The sequence below is a fragment of the Pteropus medius genome, unplaced genomic scaffold (assembly GCF_902729225.1).
Source record: "Pteropus medius unplaced genomic scaffold, Ma_sr-lr_union100, whole genome shotgun sequence".
Classification (NCBI taxonomy): domain Eukaryota; kingdom Metazoa; phylum Chordata; class Mammalia; order Chiroptera; family Pteropodidae; genus Pteropus; species Pteropus medius.
Window position 1 is genome coordinate 4934860 of NW_024351073.1, and position 6000 is coordinate 4940859.

The following is a 6000-nucleotide window of genomic DNA, read 5'->3' on the forward strand; positions in this document are numbered from 1 at the left end:
CTGGAATTTGTAGGGTAGAATAATGGAGAAGAAGAAGCTATGTAAAGAAGGAGCTCTAGAAATTAACTTGGCATCTTCTTAAATCTGGCCAAATCTAAGGCTTTCCATGTACAGGGGGAGTGAGAGCTGATTGGAAATCTTGAATGTTCCACATTTTCAGAAGTAACTGGAGTTCCAACCAGCTAGAATGAAACAAACAAACAAACAAAACAAACAAAAACGAAAAAACAAAAAAAAAACAAAAAAACTTACTAAAGACTCAGAGTACTCAGGTGACAATCTGATAAAGAAAAGATGCTTTTTTATTGTAGGGCTATTTTAACCATTTTGGAGTGGCATATTGTGATCTCCTAGAATCACTATATTAAAGAATCACTTTAAGTAGATTTGGCATACTTCTAGTGAACTGATCCATGATCATCTAATTTCTAGAACTGTTAAAAAAAATAAGGTAATGAACTTTATATATCAGAGCAATCTTTCCTTAAAACAATATTTCCTAGTATGAAGTACATGCACCCTGTGGAATACACATGAGGATGTAGAAAATTTATAACTTCCATTTATACCTTTGTATTTGATATTTTAAATTTTTCTGGATTTTAGATATTTTCAAATATTCATTTTATTTATTTAGTTAATATAAATGATTTTGTACTTTATGTCTATCTTGCATAAATAAATAAATAAATATGGAGATCTCTGATGTTTTTAACTGACATGGTGCATGGTCAGAATAAAAAACGGTTACTGCAAATACAGAGGATCCTCTTTTATTCACTCATTCAGCAAATATTTATTGAGCATCTGTTCTATGTAAGGTATTATGTTAAGGCAGGGATACATTGATGAGAGAACACCGACAGATCCTTTTAAGTTTAGGAACATTTGTTGGTTAATAGATGAGGATTTCCTTCTACAGAATTACAATGGAAAGTGAAATCTTCTTGGAGGAAAAAATGTCTTGGGTTAAAACAACACCCTTGAGCAACCTCATCATAAACTGGAGAGATCTTGAGTCATAAACAGTGAAAAGTCTGTGGACATGATGCAAAAAAAAAAAAAGAAAGAAAGAAAGAAAAGAAAAGAAAATATAAATAAATATAATTAAAATCAATTAAGTAAAAATTACCTCCTGAATAAACAGTGATCTTCCAAGAAGCCTCAAGTTAGAATGCCTATAAATTTTGAAAGTCTGCCTAGTTTTATTGCCTAGATCTGAAGGACTTGTTAGTGCAATGTTGAATAAAACTTATTTTAGTAGTCTGTTGCTGTAGGAAGTTAGCTCAAAAATTTCAGTTTTACAAGCCTCCTGCCAAAGTCCTCTGTTGCTTGGATTCCTGTTTTGCCAAAAGCAGTTTTGTGTCTTCCACTGTAGTTATGTTGATGTTCTGTGCTGAATGAAAGTACATGAGGGGTTTTGCAGAAAGAATCAATTTCTAAAGCAGTTATAATTTCCTTTGGAGTGTAAGAGAGAAAAACAGATATTAAAGAATTGAGATTTCTTAAAAGAAATAATAACAGGAAATTTCTAAACTCTTCAATGAAACTTGGTCTTAATATCTATACCACTTCCTAGAACAGAGCTGATAAATTTTAAGGTCATAAATTTTGTTAAATGAAAGAATAAATCTACACCTAATAGACTCTCAATTAAAATGAATGAATGAATGAATAAAATCAGTGATATGTAGAAATCAAAACATAATTAGAATCATTCACTAAATAATTTTCAGATAACAAGGTAGTTAAAGTTCAAGGTTAATAATTTCCCTATGATACATGGAAGATGGCAAATAATGGTAGAAGACAGGTTTCCTTCCTCTAATCTAATGTCTTTTCTTGAGTTTCCTGTCTCTGTTACTGGCAGCACCATCCTCCTAAGCAATCAATAATGAAAATACTTTGATTTCACCTTCTATTCATTGTACTCATTCAAGCAATTGCCCAATGTTATTGATTTCCATCCCCCCAAAAAGAAAAACCTGTAAAATGAACACCTCTACATTTCTACCAGCACTTCCTTCATTCAAACTCTTTGTACCGCGCTCCTTAATTACTGCAATAACCCCTAAATGATTTCTCAACTTCTTATTCAAACCCTCTAATCCACAATCTACCCTCAAGAGTGCTACCAGAGTGAACTCTTTTTTTTTTTTTAACATTTTAAATATTTCATTTAACTCTCTTCTTGCTTGTATGATAAGTCCACTGTAGATCTTATCCTTGGTCCTCTATAGGTAAGATGTTTCCCTCTCCTTGGTTTTTTTCAAGATTTTCTCTTTGTCTTTGGTTTTCTGTAGTTTGAATATGATTTGCTTAGGTGTATATATATGTTTTTCTTATATCTGTGTTGCTTGATGTTCTGTGAACTTCCTGGATCTTTGATTTAGTGTTTGTCATCAATTTTGGAAATGTCATGATGGTTGTTTCTTCAAATATTTCTTCTGCTCTGTTCTCTCTTTCTTCCCCCTTTTGATCTTCCAATTATACATATGTTTCACCTTTTGAAATTGTTCCACAATTCTTGAATGTTCTGGCCTGTTTTTAGAAATCTACCTTAAAGCTCACTAGTTCTTTCCCTGGCATTGTCCAGTTTACTGATAAGCCCATCAAAAGCATTCTCCATTTCTATTACAGTATTTTTGATTTCTGGCATTTAACATAGACTCTTGAGTTTTCATGTCTATTTACATTGCCTATCTATTTTTTACATGTTGTCTACTTTTTCCATTACAGCTTTAGCATATTAATCACAGTTATTTTAAATTCCCTGTCTAATAATTCCAATATCTGTATCATATTTGTCTGTTCTTTATTTTGTCTTTTCAGACTGTTTTTTTCTTGCCTAATTGCATGCCTTGTAAGTTTTTGTTAAAAACTATTGAAAACTAGACATGATATATTTAGTAATAGAAATTAAAGTAAAAGGCCTTTAATGTAAAGTTTTCTCTTAATCACTAAGAGTTGAGGTATGTTTAATGTTTGCTATAGTTGCAGGTGCCAGAGGTTTTCAACCCCTCTAGTGTTCTCGTGTTTGTGTTCTACTTAGAAAGTCTGTCCCTTACAGCTCTTTCAGTAATAATCCACAGTTATTATACCAGAACTCTGCTGAGGTGGCGGTAAGTTGTCCTATAATTTAACATTTAATCTCATTCCTTTAGTAGACCCGTGTCCCTGCACTTATGACTTACACAAGCATTTCTTAGCTTTTATTTTCTCTTAGGTGAGACAGGAGGCTAGAAGGGGCTAGAGTCAGGTAAATGCAGATAAATATCCTTCCCTGTAGGTGGGGCAAAGCTTTGTACCATGAGAACTCAGAGAACAAGAGAAGCTGATCAGTTTCCTGGAGGTAAAACCAACGCCAACAAAAGGGTTTACCTCTGCCCCCTCTTCTCTAATACTGCAGCCCTTAGCCGTTTTCACTCCCAACTAGTTCACACTCAGCCTCCCAAAATTCATCAAAGTTACCATATAAGTATCCTCCCAGCTTATGGCTCCAACAGCTTCTGCTCCAGGTTAGCTTAGCTTGGCTATGATTTGTCTGTCTTTCCATGCATAGGGGTGATAGTTCCCTGTGATTTCACTTCTCAAATGGGTCCAAGAAAAGTCATTAACTTGCAGTTTGTTCAGATATTTTTTCTTGTAAGAGTGGGAGGGATAATTTCCAAGCTCCTTACATGTCAGAGGTAAAACCAGAAGTTCCAGAATTAACTTTTTTAAAAAGAAATATGATCATGTCACCTATCTGCCTAAGCCTGTGCATTTATTTTTCAACAGAAAAAAATCAAAAATTTTTTTAATGTAGCACCCAAGACCTCACAAATCTGCCAGTCCTAAATTTACCATTCATCTATATCTACCACTATAACTACTATTGTTCCTCACATATTCTGCCTTTATGTCCATCACCTAGAGTACTTTCCTCTACTCCCCTAATGAGCTATGATATTAAAATCTTGTTTATTTTTCAACGTCCAGATCAAATGTCCGCTCTCCCATAAACATTTCTCTTGCACGGGCTTTCACTCCACTCGGATTTAATCTTACTTTCTTGTGTTTATCTATTCATTTCAGCTTTTTATTTTTCTTTCTCAGAAAGAGCTTTGAATCTTTTCAAGCATTTAAATAAGTACTTCTTTGAGCCCCTAGAGTACAGTGTTTTATCAAATGGAAAAAAAATTCAATAATTTTTATTGATTCACTGCATCTCCTATAAACAAATGTTCTATTTGTAGTATGCATTGAAGGCAGGGTTAAAAACAGACGTCTATAAGACTTCTACCAAAGTGGCATTCAAGAGGATCAGGGATTGATTAGTGACCTTTTATCAGTATGGACCAAATGGTTTTATTTTACCATGAGCCAGAGAGGCTGTGCTTGCTGACCCTGTGTCTATTAGGTTCTGGCCTCCTCTGTATCATGAAGCCATTATCCAGTAGGAAAACACTCCTCATGTTATTCATAGCGAATTCCTACCTTCTCAGTTTCTAATTTTTTACCCATTTCCTACTTACTACATTTTCGTAATCCAGTGTTTTCCAAATTCTTTGCTCTTTAATTTATCTCTTTCACAGTAATCTTGCAAATCTTTTGTTAATCTTATATATTTTCTTCACTTATAGAAGTGGTTTTAATGAAGGATTTCTCATTATAGATTATAATATAATTAAAAATTATATTATAAAATCCATATATAAATGTATTAATTCATAAGATTATTTTCTAATTTATCTTCTTCAACAAATGTTTACTTACTTTCAGTTAATATATAATTAAAGAAAAAATTGATCAATAGTGTACTTCTTATTTTGCAGAGTAAAAGATGCCATACTATGCCTATGACCTCAAGGATGCAATTCTTATATTGTATAATAGAAACAATTAACCAGTTACTTTGCCTGTTGCAATTTTTTTTTTTTAATTTCCAAAATAAATGAGAAAAAGAGAAAAGTTTCATCCTGATATTTTCAAATATCCTACTCAGGTTACATATTACAGCTGTGGAGGGTCTTCATTCTCAACAAGTAAAAACTGCATTGAATGTTATCATCACCATATTTTTACTTTAACATCGTGATTGATGTTACTCAAGTATCTCATTGATGTTACTCAAGTATCTCATTGAGATACTCAAGAAATCATTAGATGGATAACAATTTCAATCAGAAATTTTCAAATTTTCATAAAATTGAAGAAATTTACAGAATTAAATTTTATAGTTCCTATTAGAATGTTATATTTTAATATCAGTTTTTCTATGTTTCTTCTGTTTCAGCATTAGTATATTATGTGTATACTTGAGAGAATATTCAATTGGTAGACTGGAAGCCTGAGCTAATCAACTCCTTCCATTATAAACATATAAAACACTAAAAGAAATATAACCATTTAAAAATGATAATAAATAAGCTCAAAGAAAGAAAGGTCAGTCTCTTGTCATATGCCATATGTTAAAACAAAAGGAAAGTTAAAGAAATACAGTTAAGACAGAGAGTAAAAGTGAGTTAATGTGTCGGTGGTCCAAGGGTGAGGCGAGGGAGTCATATTAGACATGGTAGCTGGGAATGAGGGTTATTTAAGCTTCCACAAAGTGAAAGAACTAGAACTGAGCTCCTGGCATAAAACCACTAGCCTCAAAGTGCTCCCTCACAGGCTAAAGGATTCCACCCACCATTCCAGAGAAATACTGAGAAAACTTACATATTTTTATTCTTTCAGAGAGCTTGAGGTATGAGTAAAGTTTTTTAAGCAAACAAAAACAAAAACAAATTTTAAGACAATACTGTATGTTAGATTTGAATTTATACAACCAAACAGTGAAAAGACCAGTGGTTGCCAGGGGCTTGGGGGAGGGAAGGATGAATAGGCAGAGCACAGGGCACTTGAGAGGGCAGTGAAAACAAATTCGTTTGATACTTTAATGGTGGATACATGATACTACGCATTTGTCAAAATGCATAGAATGTACAATACCAAGAGTGAACCCTAATATAAACT